At 37.6% G+C, this 25,181-nt stretch overlaps 1 long non-coding RNA gene and 1 pseudogene across 1 annotated transcript; both read right to left on the bottom strand.

Moving 5' to 3' along the window:
* Positions 1-1,463: 1,463 nt before the first annotated feature.
* Positions 1,464-10,036, bottom strand: LOC123457236 (annotated as a pseudogene).
* A 10,085-nt stretch (positions 10,037-20,121) lies between these two features.
* On the bottom strand, positions 20,122-23,868 carry LOC123457232. Its single transcript, XR_006634953.1, has 3 exons — positions 23,801-23,868; positions 22,097-22,130; positions 20,122-20,158 (listed from the first exon to the last, which is right to left on the bottom strand). It is a non-coding gene; the product is annotated as an uncharacterized LOC123457232 (long non-coding RNA).
* Between the last annotated feature and the right edge of the window lie 1,313 nt (positions 23,869-25,181).

Raw genomic sequence — 25,181 nt, 5'->3', positions numbered from 1 at the left:
AGTGGTTGCATGACAGGCTCATACTCCTGGTAATATTTCTACCTCTGCCTAATGAAGGAGCACCAGTATTAGAGGCATAAGACATGCCATCCAGGTACAATTCTAATTTAACTACTAAATGCTAGTTCATTACTGTTTAAGGCCATAATTTAGGCTATATACTTTAAAAAGTACCTATCCCAAGCATTAATTTAGAATCATAATCTGAAAGAAAATTGAATCCAAAATGCTTTCAGCCCAGTTCAGTCTATTTACCATCTGAAGACATAATAAATTGGAATCCAAAATCTTAGTTGTGAAAGATGTTCAGTTACTGTCCATATCCACCTATGAATACAAAAATTTCTACATTAACCTACTATGCCAAGTGATACTTACTCCATTGTCAATGTGTACTCCACACAGATAACCTGTTTTTATGGGTACACAGTGTAACAACTGTTAAAAAAAATAGTAAAAAGGATACCACTTAAAGTAAAAGGAATATAGTTCTTTACCTATCAGACTTTTGAGACAGTAACACAGAAGGATGTCAGTCCTTGAATTCCTGATCCTTCTGCATCAGCTTCCCAAATGCTTCAATTCCAGGTATATGCTAACATGCCTAGCTCTATTAAGCCTTTTTTCACAGGTCTGTAGTATGTGCATGAGGTATCATGATAGGCCTTGTGCTCATGTATGCAGATCATGTAGAATTTTTGATGTCTTCTATTCAGCTGCATGTCTTCTTTAAATAGAGTCTCATAGAAACTGAAGCTTCTTTATTTATTTTTATTATTTTATTAATTATTTTAATTATTATTTTATTGATTTATTATTGTTATTATTATTTTATTTATTTTTAGTCAAGCTAGCTAAAAAATGAGCCGGACCAATTCTTCAGTCTCCACTCCACAAAGGGACTGGGATTACACCTATAGGTGGATATACCCTACTGTTTATGTGGATGCTGGGGTACAGAACTCAAGGAAAAGCAGACCCTTAGGTCTTATATAAGAACATTCTTACCCAATGAGCCATTCCCCAGTCCTCTGTAGAAGCCTTTTGGAATCTCATTTAGTGAATTCATTGTATTGGAAACATAACAAAGGAGATGTTTAAAGGCAATCCTCTATTCACTCAAAATTTAGCTCAAGTTATAATAAAGACTTAAAAGGAATTTAGATGTCGAAGGAACATTAGGAAGTTTGTATTAAGGACTCAAGAGCTGACTGATATAGGTACTTTCTGTGCAGAAATGAATGAAAGTCAAGAAAAGGCTGAAACTGCCCAAGTTGCAGTCTCTAGAATCCATACAAGACATCTAGGTGTGGTCATGTGCTCTTGTAACCAGTACTACCAAGGGAGCAGAGACCAAGAAGTGGCCTCGCTGCTGAAATGCAGCATGTTTGACTGGAGCGAGGCACCCAACATTCTGCTGTGGCCAACACAGTGAAACAGTGTAGAAGCAATCTGTCTCTATGTTACTTACTGTTTTTCCATGGCAGAGTCTTTGGAACTTGCTTGCCTGAAGCCAGATTACTTTTATGTTCCATAGCTGTGTTACTTGTAGGACTATATATCTAAACAAGCAAAGAAGAATACCATTATGTCAACATATGCGTATTTTTCTGGGAGGCTCACATCATTTCTCAGAATGTGACTTTAATCTCAGGGAAAGACGACCTACTTTAATCTGAAATGCAAATACTTTCCAGCAACTTGAATTCTATTTCCACTTCTCTGTAATGTTCGCTATTCTGCATACTCATTAGGACGGGACCAAAATGTTTCATTTTCTAGAAATTAAGATTAACAATAACAACATCCAATGCCTTGTTGAATGACAGGATCATTAACTCAACATACATGAAAATAGTATACCATTACATTGAAAATTCCAAACCTCAGGGCTGGAGAGAAGCATTAGTGGTTAAGTTTCTTGACTCAGAAATGTGAGGGCTCATATTTGCATCCCCAGTACCCTCTATTACCATCATACATGCTTCTGGATTTCATTTTCACTGGATGGAGGCCAAGGCATGCCCATGTATATTCACTTTTCCTCCCCTTTCTCCACCTTGGATCTGTACATTCCCCATTCTATGGTGAATAAATACAACATTAAAAACTGGTGATGTATGCCCCAGAGTACTGAGGCAAATTTACATTTGTAAATGTTAGAATTCACATTTCAGATTTTTTCTGTATTGCTGATGGAAAAATAGCATGCCCTCGAAAATTATCAAGAGCTGGGTATGGTGTCACATGCCCTTAATCATACCAGTCAGGACTTATCACTAGAGGAATCAGTGAGAGCTTGTGTTAACGTTGAGACTTCATAGTTAATTCCAAATCAGCCTATGATAGAACAAGAACTTACCTCAAAATCAAAAATAAATAAATAATCAACTGACTCATGTAACCCAGTAACAAAAATATATCATGTCATGTTCGGGAATATAAAATACAAAGAACAAATTGTAGCACACAAGATAAATCCCCACACTTGGAAGGCAGGGTTTGAGGATTGCCATGTTTTAGTTCACAGTGTACTACTGTTGAGTTTAAGGTCAGTCTATAGGAGAGTGAGACCATGTCTCACAAAATAAAAATAAAGTTGATAAAATATAGACTCCATTTCCTGGCACTGTGGAACATTTCTTCAACCCAGGCACTCAGGAGATAGAGGTAGGAAGACCTCTCTGAATTTGAGACCAAAATGGTACTATTCTTTCATGGTCAGGCTAGGATAGAGTAAGATACTACACAGAAAAACAAAAGAAATCAAGCAAACAAACAAGAAAGAAAAAAATGAAAAAGACAATTTTATTCATTTGTTTTCAAATCCAGATATAGTCTTAGTTTTTTTGGGAACAATTCTCCTCTGTTTTCAGTTGGGAGATGAGAATTCTGAGGTTTGAACTGGTTATAAAATATAAGTATGAAGAGTAATGATTTTCTTCCTTACCCAATAAATACTCTGGATTTCCAAATCTCAAACTACTTTAAAGACCCCATCTGCAGACTCTAGCTGTCTGGAGTAGAAATGATTTAAATGGAATTGCTGCAAAATTTCTTGTGGAGGTGTGATGTGTAAACCCTTAAGGGTACATGTTTGGAGACCAGAGAATGGCACTGGGTGTCTTCCTTGAGGATTCTTCACTTTACTTACCATGCTAGTGTCTTTCACTTGAACCCACAGATTTATTCTCCCTCAGTTTGGCCCAGTAATTCTGTCTTTGCCTCCTGAGAACTGAGACTGCAAGCTTGTGGCTAGGTCTAATGGTATTTATATGAGTACCAGGGAATCACAACTCTGACACATGTTTGTGCTGCGAGCAAGTTATCATTTCCTCAGTTTTTGTGTATGACTTTGTTAACAATGCAAATGTGGCAATATAAAAGAAGAAAAAAGCAAACAAGACACAAGAATACCACCTACAGGTATGGGTAGGTTCCTCCACAATTAGAGACATTTAGTTGCTTAGCTGACTTTGCCAGCTTCAATTCCTCAGCACCCATATAACATAAATCCAGATGTACAAAGTAGCACATGTATGTAGGCAATTTTTGCAATGGTAAGGAGTCCTGCTGTTCACATTCTCATTCTCTTTAACAATAAATAAACAATTTAAAGAACATACAAAGGAAAACAACCAAGAAAGGCTAACAGTGTTGCTCCTCTGTAACACAATAAGGTAACATTTTTGTGCCTTAACTGATAAGTACAAAGACCATGATCTTGTATCAAGGAACAAATACAGAAAAAAAAAATACCAGTAAAAATATCTGTATTAGATAACCAATCAAACAACATCATCAAGGTAAGATTGTGGACTTTACTTGCCAGGCCTTTCCTCTGCTTTGCCTTGCTTATTGAGTTGCATTGCCAATTTGTTGCCTTGCTTCTTCATTTCTTTTCCTCTTGTATTAACTTTTCTCTTACTTTCCCTTTTGCCTTGCCTTTTAACTTGCCTCTTGCTTTGCCTTCCCGTTGCCTTGACTTGCCTTTTCCCTTGTCATGCCCTGAACGAATTGTTTTGTCTTATCTCTTGCCTTACCTTGTTTCTTGACTAGCCTGTTGTCTTGCCTTGTTCCTTGCCTTGACTTGCCCTGCCTTGTCACTTGCCTTGCATTGCTTCTATCCTTGCCTGGCCTCTTTCCTTGCCTAATCTCTTGCTTTAGCATGCTCCTGAATTGCTTTGCCTTCAGCCCTGCCCTTCAATGCATCCTGCATTGCTTTGACTATTCCTAGCCTTGTTGTGCCCTTGAATGAACTTGCCTTCCCTACCTTGTCTCTTGCCTTGCTTGACCTCTTGGTTTCTTTGGCCTGTTGCATATGCTCCCCTCTTGCCTTTCTCCCTGCCTTGTCTGCTGACTGGCCTTGCTTCCCCTTGCCTTGTCTGTTGATTAGCATTGCCTTTCTTTGCCTTCCTTTCCCTGCATTGTCTCTTGCCATGCATGCCTACTCATCTTGCCTCATGCCTAGCATTATATTCCATGGTGCCTTACCTTGCCTGTTGCCTTGCTTTCTTCTTTACTTGCCTTACTTTATGTATAGCCTGGCCCTTTGCCTTTCTTTACCTTGCCTTGCCTTGCCTCTTTAGTTGAATGACCTCTTGACTATCTACCCTCTTGTCTTTCCTTGCATCACTTTTGTCTTGTGTGAACTCTTGCATAATCTTCCTTCTTTTGTGGCCTCCAGAATTGCCTGGCCTCTTGTCTTTTGTGACTTCTTGTCACCTGAAATGCCACTTTCTATGCTTGCTGATTGCCTTCCTGGTCCCTTGCCTTTTTCTGGCCTCTCCTTTTCCCTTGCCTTGCTCTTACCAGGCTGTGTCCCTTTCCTCTTGCCTTGCCTTCCGCCTTGTGTGCTGGACTATAGAATTACCTGGCTCATTTTCTTTGCTCATTCTTTCCTGGCCATGATTCATGGCAAATCTTCTTCTTGGCTTGTCCCTTCCACTTCCTTGCCTAACTTCTTCTCTTGCCTTATGTGGTCTCTTCCCTTGCCTTGCCTGGCCTCTGGACTTAAGTGGGCACTTGCCATGCTGTTGTTTAACTGCGTTGCCCGGCCCCTTGCCTTTCTGGCCTCTCCTCTTCCCTTGCTTACCTCTTCCCAGGCCATGCCCTTGCCTCTTGACTTGCCTTTCACCTTGTTGGCCTGGGCTGTAGCATTTCCTGACTCGTTGCCTATGCTCCTTCTTTCCTGGCCTTGATTCATGGCAAGCCTTCCCCTTGCCTTACATGTACCATTTCCTTGCCTTACCCATTCTCTTCCCTTATGTGGCCTCTTCCCTTGCCTTGCCTGCACTCTTGCCTTAAGTGGCCATACCTTCCCTGGGCTCTTGCCTTGCTATTGTCCCTTATTTGCCTTGCCTTATTTTGTCTCGCCTCTTACCTCGCTTGACTCACAGCTGTCCTTGCTTCCCTTGCCTATTCATTTATCTGGATTCACTTTGCCTGTAGGCTTGCCTTGTTTCTTTCCTGGCGTCTTGTATTACCTTGCCTCTTCCTTCACGTTAACGCCTGTCTTGCCTTGCTTCCTTCTCACCTTTGCCTGGACACTAGCATTGTGTTCCCTGTTTCCCTCTTGTTTCTCCTGGCCTTTTGCCTTCCCTTTTTGCCTTGTCTCTTGCTTCATGCCTTGACTCTGGCCTCTTGCTTTGCCTCACATCATTTCCTCTTGCCTTTCCACCCATTCCCTTTCCTTCTTTTTTTTTTCCTATCATTATTTCTTTTCTTCTTTCTTTTGTTTCTGTTTTTATTTTCCTTTCTTTCCTTTGTTTTTCTAATGGAGCACACAGATTTGGGGATGTAGAGGACACAGTAAGGCCAATGCATTTACCATTTCTTCTCACAGAATCTGGTTGTGCCCCAGGTAAATGGGGTGGTGTTATTCTCTTCAACCAATTCTGCCAAAGGAAGCAAAAATTCATTTGTGATAACCAACATGAGACACAATTATAGTTCATTGTATGGTGATCAATACTGTCTCTACGTTTATAATGCAAGTAAAACTCATTTACCCCCAATGTGACACAGAAGCAGGAATTTAATTACAAGATATAAATACAGAACAATACATAATATTAACCCTGCCTCATAACAATCAGACACAGATATCACAATAGAAGTTACAAAAGGAAGCAGATGGGAAGAAATGTTTTTGCTAGTCAAGAGGCACAGGCTATTCTACATGTTTGCATGGTGTTACAAATGAGCTCAACTGGGGGCCTATGAAAAAAGGAAGGCTTTTTGAGCAATATGGTACAGTAAGATAAAAGAAAATTTTCCTGTGTCTTGAGCAAATGACTTGAGATTTACATATGTTGAAGAAAATGATGTAGTGGCATTTACCTTGATCCCAGTATTCATCACAAGGAGGGTACTCCCAAGTGTTCTTGGGAAAAGTGTCTTGTCCAGGGTTCCTGGTTGGGTTGAACTAAAAGACAAGAAATTTACATATAAATGAAAGACTACCAGGTTTCCATGCAAAAGGCATTATAGCCTTATCAGACCATTTTGTATAAAACATGGCTAGAACAAATTTTGCAGGACAAGAAAAGGAAGCAGAAATAAAGACATACATCACATGCATAGAAATTAAAAAATCTCATAGAAAATGATAAAGATATAGATATCTAGATACAGAAATAAGTATATCTATGTATATATTGAGATAGCTGCATTTAGTACTGGCTAGTGTCATGGTCACTATGTAACCAAGGATGACCTGGAGATCCCTGGTTCTCCTGCCTCCACCCTGAGTGCTGAGAATACAGAAAATATGTTCACATCAGATTCACTTAATGCTGGGGGTCAAATAAGAAGGTGATACATATTAGGAACCACTTTATAAACTGAGCTCATAACCAGCCCCAAGAATATGAGTCAGGCTCTTAGGATAGAAAATTGTCTGGTCACCTAATTATAAAAATTATGGAGATACACAATATACCATTTTTAAAAAATAGGTGAAGGTAGAATTTTGCTCACAATGTACATTTGAAAGAGTCAGTTGTAGTTTGGGAACCTTTGAACTAGCCAGGCTTACCCACATCCTGCTCTGTACAACACCTGTCATCACATATTGAGATATGATGACTCAGTTCAGTCCTTGGAACCAGGTGACGAGCATTGAATGGACATGTAGCCAAATTTTTTGCAACATCAGGATGATTCTGTGGAATCAAAAGAAAGGGATTGGTTAACTGTTTGGATTTCTTAAAGCCAAGGATGGTGTGTCAGCCTTTTACTGTTACTGACTCCTCTCAAGTTCCCCAACAAATATGTAGCTCAGCTGTAGTGTGTATAAGCCTAACAGAAAATTAAGAGGGAAGTGTTTATTGATACAAAGAATGTAAAGACATTATTTCAAAATCATCAAAATGTAAGCCTCTTTCTGATGAGTGTCAAGTATGAAACCAAATTTCTGTGATTACACAGATGTAAGCAATCAATTGCAAGTGTATTTCCTCATTTTTTTCTTGGTATAACAAGGGTCTCCCAGAAAGTAAAATCTGTAATGGCAGAGTTCTGTGCATGTCTTTAAAAGGTGATATTCAGGATGAACCATAACACTAGAATGCAACCCATATGCATGGGTGCAGTGTTCCCGCTAATGTAGTACAGGCATGGGAAAATAGCTGCTTAATGTAGCTGGCTGCAGAGGATACAGACAAGTGATGTTTTTCAGATTAATGCAGGGACACACTTTTCAAGCAATACAAAGTGACTCTCAAGAATATGATATTTACATTAGTAATCTCAGGTAAACAGAAAATTCAAATTAGGAAATAACTTATAGGAAAACATTCCTGTATTAAACCAAAATCTTGTATTAATCTAAAAGTAAGGATTTACAATTATCAACCAAATGTTTTGGCAAATGTACCAATTAAAAATGCACAAAAGATATGGCTTGGCCACCAATACATTGACCCAACTCTGCAAAATAGACTCTGTCATGCTCATGAAAGCAACACAAATTAAATTTATAGACACACACACACACACACACGCACTCTCACACACTCACACTGCATGCATCTAAAGACAGTTTGCAATGTCTGGAGTCCTAGCATGTCCACCATAACCTCTTTGTCTCTCTCTCAGTCCTCTCTCTCCTGAAAGCAAAAGTTCGTTTATTTGGGAAGCGAATAACAATAAGTCAAGATGGGATAGGGATAAGAAACTGTAATTCTTGAGTAATTTGATGAAAACATACTATATAATTGAAAGAAACTGTGAAAAAATAAGACAAAGAGCCTTCAGAAATAAAACCTCAGATAAGTAATATAAAGTAATTTGTAGCAGGATATATTGGGCCAGTTGTGAAGTTGAGGCAGGTGGACCACTTCAAGGATATCCTTGGCATTGAATGTTACATCCGTTGCCCTATATGGAACATTATTCTAAACAAAAAGACAGAGCTGAGGAGGAGCTTAAGTTAATAAAGAGTTGGAGGCAAAATGATAAGGACCTAGTATAGATTTCCAACATTCCTGAAAAGAGGAAAATGATGACACATGATCCCACCGCTTGGCTGGTGGAGAGAAAAGATGCCAGGGCTTACTATCTACTGAGTATAATTCATTCTGTGATCTCCAGTTTCAGTAAGAAATCCTTTCTCAAACTAACTTTGTCAGGTGTGGTGATGCATGCCTTACACTCCATCACTCTCAAGACCAAATCTGTAGGAAACTGTGAGTTTCAGACCAGCCTGAGAGGCAGTTGAAAAAGGATATGAAAAGCCCATTCTTTCCCACTCTCAAATGGAAATACCAAAGAATACTCAAGAGATACTGTTTGAAAAGGATGTTATTGCCACCACTTGAGGGAAGAAAACCAAAGAGAAAAAATATATATATATTATCCCTTTTTGTCACTGTTGGTATTTAACAAAGGAGGTGACTCACCAAACCATTGTGACATTCATTTAAATATTTCAATTTAGGGCTGGGAACATAGAGCAGCAGTTAAAGACACTTTTTGAAAAGCCTGACAGCCCAGCTTGATTCCTCATTACCTATGGTAAGCAAAGCACATGGGTCTGAAGACCTGCTGCAGTGGCCAGATGTGCTGATTTGCATATATACTAAACCAAACTCACAGGTAAATGAAGGAGGAAAGGAAAAAGGGAAGAAAGGATGAGTAAAAGAGAAATAAGGCCAGGAAGGGGGAAAAAGAAACCATTTAAGATAAAATTACTTGCAACTTCCAAAAATCTATCTTTTTTTACCTTTTGAAAATTCAGAATAGGGAACCTCTAGGGTCATGCTGTCCCTATACACACAGTGATCCTTCTGACTGCCTGGATTAAAGGCATATACCACCACATCAGCTAAATCTACACATGTAAAGCAACTCAAATGTAATGAGAGGGTGAATTATCCTACCTTTTTCACTTGATAAGGTGATAAGGAATCCTGCAGGCTCTGGTGTGGTGATTTTTATCCTAAGGGCATTGTAATAGTCTTTCTGGGTCCAGAAATTCCTCTGACAGAGAGAAGCACAGTTAAATATAAAGCATAATAGGATCTTATGAAATTACCCCTTTATGGACATGTTGGATTTTTCCATAAAATCTATAGAAAATAATAAGTCTAAATAAAACTTAAAAATGAAATAAAGAATTATAATTGAAAATATTTATAGTGGTGGGGCATGCATTTAATTCCAGTTCTCAGGAGGCATAGGTAAGAGGATCATTTAAACTCAAGCCTGAGCTAGCTAGACAGGTCATTCCAGGTCATCCTGGGATGGAATACAAACTTACTAGGAAAAAATGAAAGCCAAAACCAACCAAACATAAATAATGAAAACGCAACCATAAAAATCATAAACTGTGTCTCTAAATATCTGATTTGGTAGGATTCAAGGCACCCAAGGTTTTAATACTGAAGCAAACGTAAAATGAATCCATCATGGCTAAGGGAAATTTGTATAAGAGGAGGCTGAAAGAATGTTAGAGCCACACATCTGGTCATTTTGCACAGAGACACTGGCTGTTACCCATAACTGATGACTAACCCGACAATGCATGGCCCATATTCTCCAATGAGAAGAGTAACTGCGTAGTGTGATGGAGAGGGGTCAGGCTGACAATATTAACAACATGACTGGATACACACCGTGTACATAACTAATTTTTAAAACATTCTCAACTTTAAATTTAAAAAATTCTCTGGGCTATCATTGAAAGGTAATAATCCCAACAAAATCAGCAGTGGTACTGGTGAAGTTTCAGTTACGGTTTTACTGGATAGTATTTTCTGCTGATTACTGTATGATAAAGTTAAACATCATTCCCTTTCTTTTCAAAACATGATAACTAGGGTCATTTAAGTTCTCTATCTACTCTAACTACAACTTCACACCAGCAAGTTAACACTGGAGTGGCCACTGGTGTGCCACCATGTCCAGTTTGGCCCTCTGCCCTTGCAAACAGTCCCCACTCCAACTGGTCCCAGAACAAGCTGAGGATATTTAATCCTTCCTATTACCATGAATTTATGACATGAACAAAATTGATACAAACATCTCTGAGTCATTTACATTCTATAAAAGCTCAGAAATATTTGTGCATAGAATTTTAAAATTTTCTGTGTTAATTTACTCCATAAGTATTGCTGGTTACTCTAGGTAACTAATAAATGATTCCATTCCTTTTACCAGATAGGTAATTTTCCTTTTCCTATTTTGGACTATAGAGGAGAAAAAAGTTCTTTTATCACAACCAAATATTCCAAAGGAGAAAAAAATATCTGCAAAAATAATGAAAACAAAACAAAACAACACACAGAACCTCCTGAGTCTAAAACCAGCAGACAGACAGATCTCTTGCATGGGGAGAAAAAGAGGCACTAGCCTATAACATATTATTGAAACTGTTGGTGAAAAGGTAAGCTTACCAGGCTAAACCCCACAATTTAACAACTTTGTGTAGGGCAGTAAATTAAATGGTTAAGCACACTCTCTGTAAGGAGAGGTGGCATCCTAGTAAAATGATACTGCCAACATTGAAGGTAAGGATAAAAGTAATAATTCACATTTGATAAGAAGTATATAAACCAGGTACCTGAAATGGAGAGCAGAATTCAGTGTGGAAATGTAAAAGATAGTTTTGCTGGGATGGTGCTAAGCATGGAATTAATTAGTCACCATGATCCTGATGCAAATAATCAAGGAAGTGACTTGAAGACCAGAATGAATAGGAAGGAAAAAAGCCCTAGAGGTTTGCCAAGCTTATTATTCTAGCTAAACTCTTCTTTTGCTAAATACCTTATTTATTGTTTTATTTAATTGAGAGAGAGTGAGAGAGGCAGATAAAAGGACAGAATGGGTGTGTCAGGGCCTTTGGCCGCTTCAAGCAACTCCACATGCAAGTGCACCCTTGTGCATCTGGCCTACATTGATCTAGGAGAATTGGCCCAGGTCATTTGGCTTCTCAGGGAACTGCTTTCATTGGTAATCCATCCCACCGGCCCACCAAACTCTTCGTGACAAGCAATCTTTTCTATTTTTGTAGTGTTGGAATACACTGGGAGCATTTAATCATGAAATAATTTTAAGTCTCCATTCATTTAATCCCTCACATCATTAGTAAATGGTAGACCATGTCAGCAGCTTATAGACCAGTCAAAACTTACAAGTCACATATTTTTTTCATAACTGCTCATATAGGGGTATAGTTCAGAGAACTACCATAAAGCTTTGTTACTCATTTATTGGTAATTTAGGTAAACTCAAACCTCCTTTGCTAGAGTAAAAAACAATCCACTTATATAGTTATAAGTTATAGTTATAAGATCCAAAACTAGGGCCTTGAGCATGCTAGGCTAACATTCTACTACAAGTTAATTCCACTGTCTTACAAAAGTATACTTTGTAAACTGAGAACTAGGTGAGAACATCTTGAATACTGGTCCTATGTCAAAGGGAATATACTATTATGCTCCCTCTTCTCCACTTCATGTCACTAATTCCCCTCTTCATTGGAGTTACCAGCCTTCCCTGTATGGTCATGAATGTACCAGTTTCTCCCTCCCCCTCTTCACTCCCTGTGGGTATGTGTGTAAACAACATCACAAAATATACTCAGGCAATTATATTATATTATATAGTATATCCTATATACTGTGACTATTATATTCTTTCAACTCCTCTTCTAGAATGAATGATCCCTGAGCCTTGAAGGCACTTGGTTAGTCTCTTTGGGGTGAGCACTTAGTGGTCTACTTTACTGGTTTCAAAGATTTTTTTGTTGTGGTGGTTGTTCTAGTTTTACTGTTCAAGGTAGAATCAAGGTCTAACCCACTGGGACCTGGAATTTATGATATAGCCTAGAACCCACAGTGGTCATCAGACGTGGCCTCCTGCATGCAAGGACTAACAGGCAGAGAGAGAGAGAACGGTCATGGGAGATATTCTTGCCACTGCAAATGAGCAACAAATTAATTTGCCCCAGTGCCTTCGGCATATGTAGGTACTGGGGAACAGAACATGAGTCTTTAGTGTTTGAAATCAAGTGTTTATACTGCTGAGCAATCTCCCCACGCCTGAATTTGGTAAATTTTGAGTCACTTCACAATCCACCACCACGTCCTGAAGGTGATTATCAGGATAGGGGTGAGAGTGGTAATCATATTTAATCTGCCAGTAAAACTGTAATACTGAAAAGCTACAGAGCATTCAGAAATTCATGGAGACTAAACAACAAGGAATCAAACACCAAATTAATAAATTCACAGAATAAATTAGAATGATAATACAACATACCAAAACCTTTGGGAAAAAAATGAAGTCAGTCCTAAGAGGGAATTTGATAGCTCTAAGTGTCTATATTAAGATATTAAGAGACAAGTTCTTAAACAGTCACTCAATCATTGGGATCATATGAAGCTGAAGAGTTTCTTTACAGACAAGCATAAAATAAGCAAAGCCAATAGAATACCCACAGAAGGGGAGAAAATATTTGCAGGTTATCCAACTGATAGAGGTATTATCTCTAGAATTTACAAAGAACTCAAAAGTCTAAATAATAAGAAGACAAATACACCACTCACAAAATGGGGCATAGAGTTAAACAGGCAATTCACAGAGGAAGAGATACAAATGGCAAACACACACTTAAGAAAATGTTCATCATCCCTAATCATCAGAGAAATGCAAATTAAAACAACTATGAGATTCCACCTTACCCCAATAAGGATAGCCAACATCAAAAAGGTCAAATGAAAATAAATGCTGGCGAGGATATGGAGAAGCAGGGACACTCATTCACTGTTGGTGGGAATGCAGGATGGTGCAACCACTTTGGAAAGCAATAAGGAGACTCCTGAAAAAGCTGACTATAGAAATACCAACAGACCCAGTTATACCATTACTGGGCATCTACCCTAAAACCTTCAAACCAAAAGCCAGAGAGATTTGCTCAACCATGTTTGTAGCGGCTCAATTTGTAATAGCTAAAAGCTGGAATCAACCCAGATGTCCATCGTTAGAAGAATGGATAACAAACATGTGGTATATCTACACAATGGAATTCTATACAGCAGTAAGAAAAAGTGACATGAAGAAATTTGAGGAAAAACGGGTGAACCTGGAACAGATCATTCTCAGCAAACTTACCCAATCACAGAAAAAAATTGGACACATAGTCTCACTCAACTACAACACCTAACCTGAATCTACCCAAGATACCTTACATACCCAGCAAGCACCTCATGGACTAGACAATAAGATGGATGGGAGGGCAGGGAGGGCATCGAAGGGTGGAAAACAGTAATCCGGACCCAAATGGCAATGGTACCATAAAATTCTACTTCCTAAAAGACAGACAAAATGGCTGAACCTTCACTAGAACCTTACAGGAAACACCTGAACTACAAGACACTGGAGAGGGTAGGATCAAAAGTGACCTAAATCTTCTACATCTTCCCTCCCTCCCTCTCCCCCTCTCCCCTCTATCTCTATCCTCTCTAATTCTTGTATATTAGTTATCTTTTTCCTCAATTTCTTAGTGGACACTGACCTGTAACCCCCACTTCCAGCTTGGGCCTACCATCCACAATGGGCTTTTGATCAGAGAAACCTACAAGGTTTCCCAAAACAATGACAGACTTCTATCAGAGTACTTGATGACCCACCAAAGGCCAGTGGTAAGACCCTATTGGTGAAGACTCCATACGCAACTGACGCGTAAAATGGAATGACATGGCTGGAAGCCAGGAGAGAGTCAGTCCCCAGACAGTCAGCGTGTCTAGTGCCAGAAGGTGCTACATAGGCGACTGGGGGAAATGACCAATATCTGTCCAAGCAATGCATTGTGTAACCTAATTAGCAACAAATAACCTGATGTGATGCCACACAAGTGCAATAGTGGCACACAGCCATGGTGAGGAACCAATTGCTCTTGATTTGGCTAACTGATCCACTCAGTGGTACTAGACCCATAGCTGGAGCTGGGAAACAAGTCAGAACCATACCCAAACACAAGCCCACTCTCCAATATCAAGCTACCATCAATCACGGGGTATAAGTGGGCCTATACCTATCATACTGTCTATCAAAAAAGTAAGTGTTATCTCAATTCTCTGGGTGCTAACTTACTCTCCGTTGGAGAATCTGCTTCTCTTTTCCAGATAGATGTAGATCCTAAGAAGAGAGCTGCCCCAACATACCTCAAAAGGGGCCCAACTGAAACTAAGGACAACTGGTGAAACAAGCAAAGGTGATGTTTTCCTGTGAACCGGATACCAGCACTAGGGGAAGGAGACCAATGCAGAGAAAAATCAACTCCTACCAAATCAGAGAGCCAGAGCCTCAGAGGCCCCCAACACCTCAGCACTGAAGCAGACCAAAAATGAACCCAAAATGGCTCAGGGAAATTTTGCGGAAGAGGGGGTGGAAAGAATGTCAGAGTCACATGTTGGGTCATGATTTGCAGAGACATTTATCGTACCAATAACTGTGGGCTAACTCCACAGTGCATGACCCATTTACGTCAACAAGGAGGGTCCAATGGGAGGGGCAGATCACAGATGAGCCTAAACAATGGTACCAAACTGCCTGTATTTACTGAAAAGAAAACTAATAAATTAAATTAAAAAAAAAGATATTAAGAGAGTTCACAATTAACAATTTGATGCTTTACCTTCAGTCCTTAGTAAATGAAGAAGGATGGGAAGAAGTAATAAAGATTATGCAGGATTTAATAAAACCATCCAAAAATACAAAGAAACATAAGTTGGTTCTTTGAAACAAGATTGGTAAACCTAAATTTGACCACAATAAAGAGACAAAACTTAATGAAATTACAGATGAAAGAATCACCATTCCAAGAGAATCCAAAGTAATTCATACAATTACATGAACCTCCTTTTAGAATATATACATATGTGTATATATTTGAAAATCTGAAAGAAATGGTTGATTCATATGACTTTCTAAAATGATATCCAAAAGAGATACTCCATTAAAATAGACCTATAACAAGTACAGACATCCAAGACATTATTTAAGACTCCCAACTAAAAAATTTCAGGCTAAGGATCAATAGGTGAACTTTACCAGATATTCATGAAGAACTAACACCACTGCTTGTCAAATATTTCCATGATATACAAATGGAAAGACTCTACTGAATTCCTTCTATAAAGCCAGCATCAACCTAATACCAAAAACAAAGATATAACATACATACATACATACATACATACATAAATAAAATTACACACCGTAAAATCTCTACCAGCAAACTGTTAGAGCAGGATAAACACTTTTAGTAAAGTATCAGGATCCAAAATAAATACACAGAAATCAGTAGCTTTCCTATATACTAATAAGAAATATACTGATGATAAAATCAGGGAGTCTCCAAACTTCAAAATTGCCTTAAGTTATATAAATAAATTACCTTGGAATAAACTTAACCAAGGAGGCAAAAGATATCTACAATGAGAATGTTAAAACACTTAAGAGAAATCTACAGAAAACACAAGAAAATGAAAGTATATCTCATGATCTTGAAATGGAAGCATCAATATTGGGAAAATGTCAATATTGCCAAAAGAAATATACATATTTAATGCAAGCCCCATTAAATTTCCAATGACATTCTTCACAGAAATACAAAAAAATACCTGAAATTCATGTTGAAGAACAAAAAAATTTCACGTAACCAAACAATTTTAAGCAAAAAAATGTCCCATTACAAAATCATAGTAACATGGACCTCAACATCAGACCTGAAACTCTGAAGCTTCTAGAGGAAAAGGTAGGGGAAAGCCTTCAACATATTTGCATATTGACTTTCTGAATGTAGCCCTGTTTGATCCAAAAATAAAACAACTAATCTACTACTGGGTTCTCAAGAAATTACAAAGCTTTTGTACAGCAAAGGACACCTTGAATACAGCAAAGAGAAAACAAACAGGATGGGAGGAAGTAGTTTCCAGCTACAGGTCTGACAGTGGATTAATATTCAGAATGTACACATAACTCAAAAACAGAATAATAGGGAATCACAACCTTATTGAAATTGTGCTATGAAACTAAATAGAGAGTCCTCATCAGGAAAAATACAGATGGCATATAAACACCTAAAAAACTGTGCTACATCCTTAGCCTACAGGAAAATGCAAATTAAAACTACCCTGAAAATCCATCTGTCTCCCATCAAAATGGCTACCATCAAGCAATCAAATGGCAATAAATGTTAAGGAGGATGCAGTAAAAGGGGAATAATTCTATGGTGTTGGTGGGAATTTAATCTGATACAGATTATGAAAATCAGTTTGGAGGTTTTTGAGACAGCTAAAAATAGATTTTCTATATGATCCAGCTATGGCAATCCTAGGCATATATTCTAGTAACTCTTCTCATTACCTTAGAGATACTTGCACAACCATGTTTATTGTGGCTGTATTCAAAATAGATAAGAAATGGAACCACCTAGATGTCCATACACAGATGAATGCGTAATAAAGATGTGGTACATCTACAACATGAGTTCTACTCAGTGGTTAAAATAAAAATGGAATTTGTAGGGAAATGGATCAATCTGGAAAGGATTATACTAAGTGATGTAACCCAGGCCAGAAAGCCAAATGTTGCATATTCTATGTCACATGTGGATCCTAGCTACAAATGTTTAGACTTGTGTTTGACCTAGAAAGAAAAAAAAAAAACAAAACAAAACAGGAATACAGGCCTAAAAGCTAGAAAACAGCTATAAAGGCATGAGGAGATTCAATCAAAATTTGATAGTTTCTTAAAACACATATAAAAATATAATTTTTTGAATAATGTCAGTTGGAAACTGTAGTTAATTTCTAGAAAATTTTCAGTGCCAAGCATGGGTTTACTTACAGTGAATTGTTGGCTAGGGAAGTCTCTGTTGGCTCTAGAACATTATAGGCTATTGCAAAGATCCTTGGTTTTCCTTGAAAAATAGATGGTAAGACCCTATTGTTGAAGACTTCACATGCCTAAGAGGCACAGTCATTGTGAAATCAAGCTGGTGGGGAGTACAAAACTTTCTCCCTTTAGGCCAACCAACTAAAGATGGAAAAGGCTATAGTATATGCAGCCTTGATGGGAGATAGAAGAAATCAGTAATGAAAACAGTGGACACTGGAAACATCAAGTTCGGCTGGATAGGCCAAATGAATGAATGAGTTCAATAGTTGTATGGCTGCTCTGGTGGAAACCAACTGCTAATTGGACTGAAGGCCCACTATATGGGAGGGAATACATGCCTGGCAAGTGTAGACCATCCCTTATAAGAGAAAGCCTGGTTTTGTCTGGATAAATACATATATTTCTGTAGCCAAATAGCCCCAAAGCATATACTGAATAATACTCACAGATTAATGCTACTCAAACTTCTAGTGTAGAGAAACTTCTCTTTTCAGATGGCAACCACCAATGGGATGACCCAAAAGAGAAAAAAGGATGGAGGAGTGTCCAGCATTAAAATACCTCACATCCTCCAATGCTCTTGGTCAGTTTGGGAAGAAGTGAAGAATGATCATAAGAGCCAAAGGAAGGGTACCACTCTTAATATGCAACTGTCTAGACAGAATTGGGCTTCCATATCCAACACTTTGCAGTATCTAGCAATGCTTACACAAGACACTCAGAGCCGGAGGAAAACATGATGCCATTAAGTTAAAAGAGACTAATGGAGAAAGGCAGGAGATATGACAGAGAGCAGAGTTATGAAGGGAAAAGTGGAGGAAGGGAAAGAAATACTATGATTTGTTGTCTCTAAGTGTAGAAGTCGACAATAAAAATATATATTAAAAGGGCTGGAGAGATGGCTTAGCGGTTAAGCGCTTGCCTGTGAAGCCTAAGGACCCTGGTTCGAGGCTCAGTTCCCCAGGTCCCACATTAGCCAGATGCACAAGGGAGCGCACGCTTCTGGAGTTCGTTTGCAGAGGCTGGAAGCCCTGGCATGCCCATTCTCTCTCTCTCCCTCTATACATCTTTCTCTTTTGTGTCTGTCATTCTCAAATAAATAAATAAATAATTTTAAAAAAGAAGACCTTATTAAAATACACACACACACACACACATCATATATATATATATATACATATATATATATACACACACACATATATATATATACACACACACACACACACACATATATATATATATATATATATATATATATATATATATATATATATATATATATAAAGGAGAGGCTTCATAATTTCTCTAGAATTTTTATCCTTTCTATGCTTATTCGTGTTATTTTTGAAACAGTGTGTCCTGCATCCTATTCTGATGATAATCTTGAGATTCTCTTACTTTTTTTTAACCTCCCAATTGCTAGGAATACAAGCATGCACAATTATATTTTGCTTATGAATGCTAGGGATCCCACCCATAGCTTTGTGGATGCAAGGCAAGCACCCTACAGAGTTAGCTACATTTCAGTGTGTTCTTTCCATTTTGTGATATAAGGCCTTACTCTGTGGCCCAGGTTTTTCCTGAAAACACACCTTTCTTCTTGCCTCAGACTTCCAATGAGATCCAAGGATCTTCATTTCCATTTCCTGTCTTGAGTCATCATGCTGGGGTTACACATAAGCTCTACAAAATCTGGTTTTATTAAGTTTGGTGTGAATCTCAACCTACTTATTAAACTTTACATCCAATGCATTTATATTCTGGGCAAATCTCCATGGTCCCACTAGCAACTATAATTTCCATCTGGAATGTGGAGAGATAAATATAAAATTATTACCCTATATTATCTTATCTTATATATTATATTACATATTATATATTATATATTAACCTGTAATTAATATAATATAATATAATATAATATAATATAATATAATATAATATAATATAATATAATATAATAATATAATTTCCATCTGGAACATGGAAAGATAAATATAAAATTATTATCCTATGTTATCCTATATTATATTTATATATATATATATATATATATATATATATATATATATATATATATTATTAGTTACCCTATATTGAAAATATTCTGGCAGGAAGATATCCACATAAGAATGTAGCACTTTCACCATCTCAAAGTCTGTACATGAATCCATGCATGGATCATAAAAGGTTCACTTTTGTTTTCTTTTTGGTGATTGAGTGTCTCATTCAAGTCCAGGGTGACTGAGGCTCACTTGGTAGTCCTGAACTGTGCCTGAAACTCATGGAGGTACCTCATAACTTTGTCTCCCTTGTGCTTGGGTGAAAAGCATGCAACAACACACTACAAAAGTCTCATTGTCGTACTTGCTTAAAACATATTGGTCCATGTTTCTCAGAGTAAAGAAATGCAGGTACTTGTTTCAACCTATGTTACCAGTTTACTCTAGCCAGATCCTTTATGATAACAGTACAGCACTATGTATTCAGTAACTAGAATGGTGTGGCCTTTTATTTTTGCACAGTAGGTATTTAAACTGTTAACGTGTCTAACTCAGCAATGTTCAGGAGGATTTTGGGATCAAACAACTCTGGCATTACAGACATAGAGAGGGAAAAAAAAAAGAGCAGATGCTTTTAAACTTGAAAATCATGCAGTTTACTTTATATATCATTAAACTTGTAATAAAGCAAGTAAGAATCCTTGGATAGGAGGGATAAGGAAGATTCTTCTAGATTCTGGCATCTGTAAGGAAATGAGAAAAAAAGTTCTTACTTCCTTTAACTGAGTATTACCAGCCATATATGAGACACATATACAACCCAGGTACTTCTAAATGTCTGCATTGGGTGTCCATTATGGATAATGAAAGAATACCAATAGGCTTCAAAACTTTTCCTCTTTATTACCACTGAATACATGAACCTTGCTAACTGAATTAAAATCTATGCAGCCATCAATGTACACATCTTATGTCAAACAGTGTCTTTTCAAATTTCAACAAGTGAGGAGGTATGACCCTATGAACTGTGTATTTTTAATAATTCTATATTAATTCCAATCAACTTATGTTAGTAACTCTTTTATCGGGTAGCCTTATTTTCTCATTAATGCAATTATATCTATATGTGTTTGCTTATATATAATTTTTAAAGTGACTATTCCATGGAAAAGATGAATCTTTATTTACATTTTTCTGCTTGCTTGTGCTTCCTTGTGCATGGATCTGTGTTCTTTTGTCTTTGTATGTTGCATGCCAGCATTTCTAGCTAATGAAAATGAAAAGCAGTTACTTGTGCCCACTTTTACATTTGAATTTCTGTGTTTTGTTGAAGAACTAAACCTGGATGAGCAGGTTGCCATCAAGAACCTTTAACTGCTGAGCTTTCTCCCCACACAGCATGTAATTTTTTGAAAGCTGTATGGGAGAATCTATTGTGGACTAGGCTGTCCTCAAATGTATAAAGCCAAAGATTATCTTCAAATCCTTTTCCCTCCTGCTTGTACATCCCTGCTTTTGAGATTAGTTTTATATCACCACAACCATCCTTTTATTTTTGTTTATTTATTTGCAAATACAGAGAGAGAAAGAGAGATCAAGGCATGCAACAGATTACTGCTACCACAATGAAATCCAGATTCACAGGACCCATGTATGTATAAGGTCATATAGGTACTGAGGCATCAAGCCCTGGATATAAAGCTTTGTGAAGATGTGGCTTTAACTGTTGAACATATAGTTTTTCATACTTGCTCCTTAAGGAATAAATCATACTTCTATTATATCCTTCCAAACAGCTAGAGAATTCTGTTAAAATTCTTCAAAAAATGCTTCATTTATTTTAATTAAGATGACTTAAAATTGCTGGATATAGTGGAGCCCTATATAATCTCAGTACTCAGGGACATTTTAGCTTTAACATCTTTAGTTCAAAGCCCCTGTACACAGTAAGATACTACCTCTGAAGTAAAAAGAAAATTCGTACCAAACAATGGCAAACTTTCTTTCACCTCATGACTTTCATAGAAAAATAACTTTTCATAGTATAAGAGCAAACAGTTCAACTCAAAGCATGAACATCTATACTTGACTTTATATAGAGAAACTTTTAGGATTTTATTGTAAGAGGTGCTTTAAGAAACTAAATAGAATTCTACGGTGTCTGATCACTAATCATCGAGGGAAGCATATCAGAAAGGAATTCACAGTTCACCCTTTTCTAGCAATAATCCATATATTGTTCCTTCTTCTTTCCTTCTTCTTTGTTCTCCCTTCTGTCTTCTCCCTCTCTCTCCTTCCTTCATCTTTCTCTCTTTCATTCTCCTGCCTCTTCCTGTTTGTTCTTTTCTGGGACTGTCTGACTCAATCATAACCTGACTCAGAAGACAGCGTGTGGTTGCATGACACGCGCATACTCATGGAAATATTCGTACCTCTGCCTAATGGAGAAGTGCTAGATTACAGCCATAAGACACCCATCCAGCTACAATTCTAATTTACCTACTAAATGCTAGTTCATTACTGTTGAAGGCCATAATTTAAGCTATATACTTTAAAAAGTACATATCCCAAGGTTTAATTTGGCATCATAATCTGAAAGAAAATTGGAATCAAAATGCTTCAGGTTCAGTTAAGTCTAGTTTGCATCTGAAGATGCACCAAAATGTAAGTCAAACACTTACTTGTGAAAGATGTTCATTTACTGTCCATATCCACCTATGAACACAAAAGTTCCACATTAACATACCATGCCAAATGAAAGTTACTCCACTCTCAATGTGTATAAAACACAGATTGCCAATTATTTATTGTATATATTGTAACATTTCAAAAAATTCAAAATTAGTGAAAGGATACCACTTGAAGTTTAAGGAAAATAGTTCTTTACCTATCAAGCGTTTGCGACAGTAACACAGAAGCATTGTTGGGCCTTGAATTCCTGATCCTCCTGCATCAGCTTCCCAAGTGCTAAAATTCCAGGCATATGCTAACATTCCTGGCTCTATTAAGCCAGGTCGGTAGTATGTGTATGAGGTGTATGTACGTGCCATGCCTTGTGCACATTCACACAGATCATAGAGAATTTTTGGTGTCTTCCATTCACCTGCTGGTCTACTTCATTATTATTATTATTATTATTATTATTATTATTATTATTATTATTATTTGTTTTTTGGGATAGATTCTACCCTAGCCCAGGCTGACCTGGAATTCACTATGGAGTCAGAGTGTGGCCTTGAACTCATGGTAATCCTTCTACCTCTGCCTCTGGAGTGCTGGGATTAAAGGTGTGCACCACCACACCCAGCTCTGCTTATCTTCTTCAAATGGAGTCTCATAGAAACAGAAACTGCCATATTTAGTCAAGCTGGCTCAAGACCTTAAAAGCCAGCTGGCCATTCTAAATGAAGACATAAAGAAATGCAAGGATGAATTCCAAGAATCATCAAGAAAATCAGAAAATGATGTGAAAAGTGAGCTTGGCAGAGGGATGGATATTATACATAGAAAAGTAGTAGAAAATGCAATCCTAATTGAACAAGTCCAAAACTCTCTAGAGGCTCTCAAGAACAGAGTCAGCCAAGTGAAGGACAGAAACTCTCATCTGGAAGACAAGATGGAAGAAACAGATCAAGAGTCCACAAACTTCAGTAAGTTCAAAAGTTCCTGTGAACAGAACATGAGGGAATTAAGGGATACACTTAAACATCCTAATATTAGGATCACTGGAATAACAGAAGGAGAAGAAATACAGACCAAAGGCATGGAGAACTTATTTAACAAAATATTGGAGCCTGACCAATTCTTCAGTCTCCACTCCACAGAAAGACTTGGATTACACCTGCAGGTGGATATACCCAACTATTTATGTGAATGCTGGGATACAGAACTCAAGGAAAATCAGACCTTCAGGTCTTATGTGAAAACATTCTTCCCCAATAAGCCATTCCTCTAGTCCTGTTTTGGAATCTCATTTAGTGAATTCTTTGTTTTGGAAAATAAAAATACATAAAACAGGAGATGTTTAAAGGCAATCTTCTATTCACTCAAAATTTAGCTCAAGTAATACTAAAGATTTAAAGGGAATTTGGATGTCAAAGTAACACTAGAAAGTTTGTATCATGGGCTTGAAAGCTGACTGATGTAGGTACTTTCTCTGTAGACATGGCAGCCAAGACCAGATGGCTGAAACTCCCAAGTTAAAGTCACCAGAATCCAAAGAAAACATCTAGGTGTGGTCATGTGCACTTGTAACCACAGTAATATTGGGGTGGAGACACCTGGCTGCGAAATGCAGCATGTTTGACTGGAGCAAGGCACCCTACATTCTGCTGTGGCCAACGCAGTGAAACAGTATTGAAGCATTTTGCCTCTATGTTACTTACTGTTTTTCCATGGCTGAGTCTTTGGAACTTGCTTGCCTGATGCCAGATTACTTTTATGTTCCATAGCTGTGTTGCTTGCAGGACTACATAAACAAGCAAAGAAGAATAATACCATTATGTCAGCGTATCAAAATTTTTTCTGGTAGGCCCACATTATCTCGCAGAATGTGACTTTAATCTCAGTGAAAGACCACCTTCTTTAATCTGAAATGAAAATCCATTTCAAGCAACCTGAATTTTATTTCCACTTCCCTGGAATGTTCCCTATTCTGAATACTCATTAGCTTGGGACCAAGAAGTTTCATTTTGTAGAAATTAAGGTTAACAATAATGACATCCACTGCCTTGTTGAGTGGCATGATCATTAACTCACCATTTGTGAAAATAATATACCTTCACATTAAAAATGCCAAACATCAGGCCTCGAGAGAAGCATTAAAATTGTCTAAGGTTCTTTCTTCACTAGTGTAAGGACTCATATTTGAATACCCAGTACCCCGTATCACCAGATGAATGTAATAATACATGCATTTGGAGTTCATTTTCAGTGGATGGAGGCCCTGGCATGCCCATGTATACTCACTTTCTCTCCCCTCAACCCACCCTACATATACAATACATGGCAAATAAATACAATATAAAATCTGGTGATATGAGCCTCTTAATACTGAGGCAAATTTACATTTGTAACTGTCAGAATTCATCTTTCAGATTTTTTATATTGCTGTTGGCAATATAGCATACCCTTAAAAATTATCAACAGTGGCAGTCATGGTGGCACTTACTTTTAATCATAGCACTGAGGAGGCAGCAGAATAATCAGCAAGAGTTTCAGGCCACACTGAGACTACATAATTAATTCCAAGTAAGCCTATGCTAGAACAAGAACTTACCTCAAAATAAATAAATAAGTAAAAATTATCAACTCACTTCAGTTACCCTGAAACAGAAATTTAGAATTTCATGTTCGGGAACATAAAATACAAAGAGTACATGGTAGCACACACCATAAATCCCAACACTTGGAAGGTGAAGCTGCGTGCATTGCCATGTTTTAGGCCACAGTGTGCTACAGCTGAATTCAAGGACAGCCTATACTAGAGTGAGACCATGCCTCACAAAATATAAAGAAAGTTGATAAAAGCCTAGCTACTATTTCCAGACATTGTGGTACATGTCTTAAATCCCAGTACTCAGGAGTTAGAGGTAGGAGAATCTCTCTGAGTTCAAGAACAATGTGGGACTATTCTTTCATTATCAGTCTGGGATAGAATGAGACTCTACACAGTAAAACAAAAGGAAACAAGCAAACAAACAGGAAAAAGAAAAAAAAATAAGATTATAAAAAGGCAATTTTATTCGATTCTTTTCAAATCCAGAT

The sequence above is a fragment of the Jaculus jaculus genome (genome assembly GCF_020740685.1).
Source record: "Jaculus jaculus isolate mJacJac1 chromosome Y unlocalized genomic scaffold, mJacJac1.mat.Y.cur SUPER_Y_unloc_5, whole genome shotgun sequence".
NCBI lineage: Eukaryota > Metazoa > Chordata > Mammalia > Rodentia > Dipodidae > Jaculus > Jaculus jaculus.
This window is presented reverse-complemented; position numbering and strand designations above follow the sequence as displayed.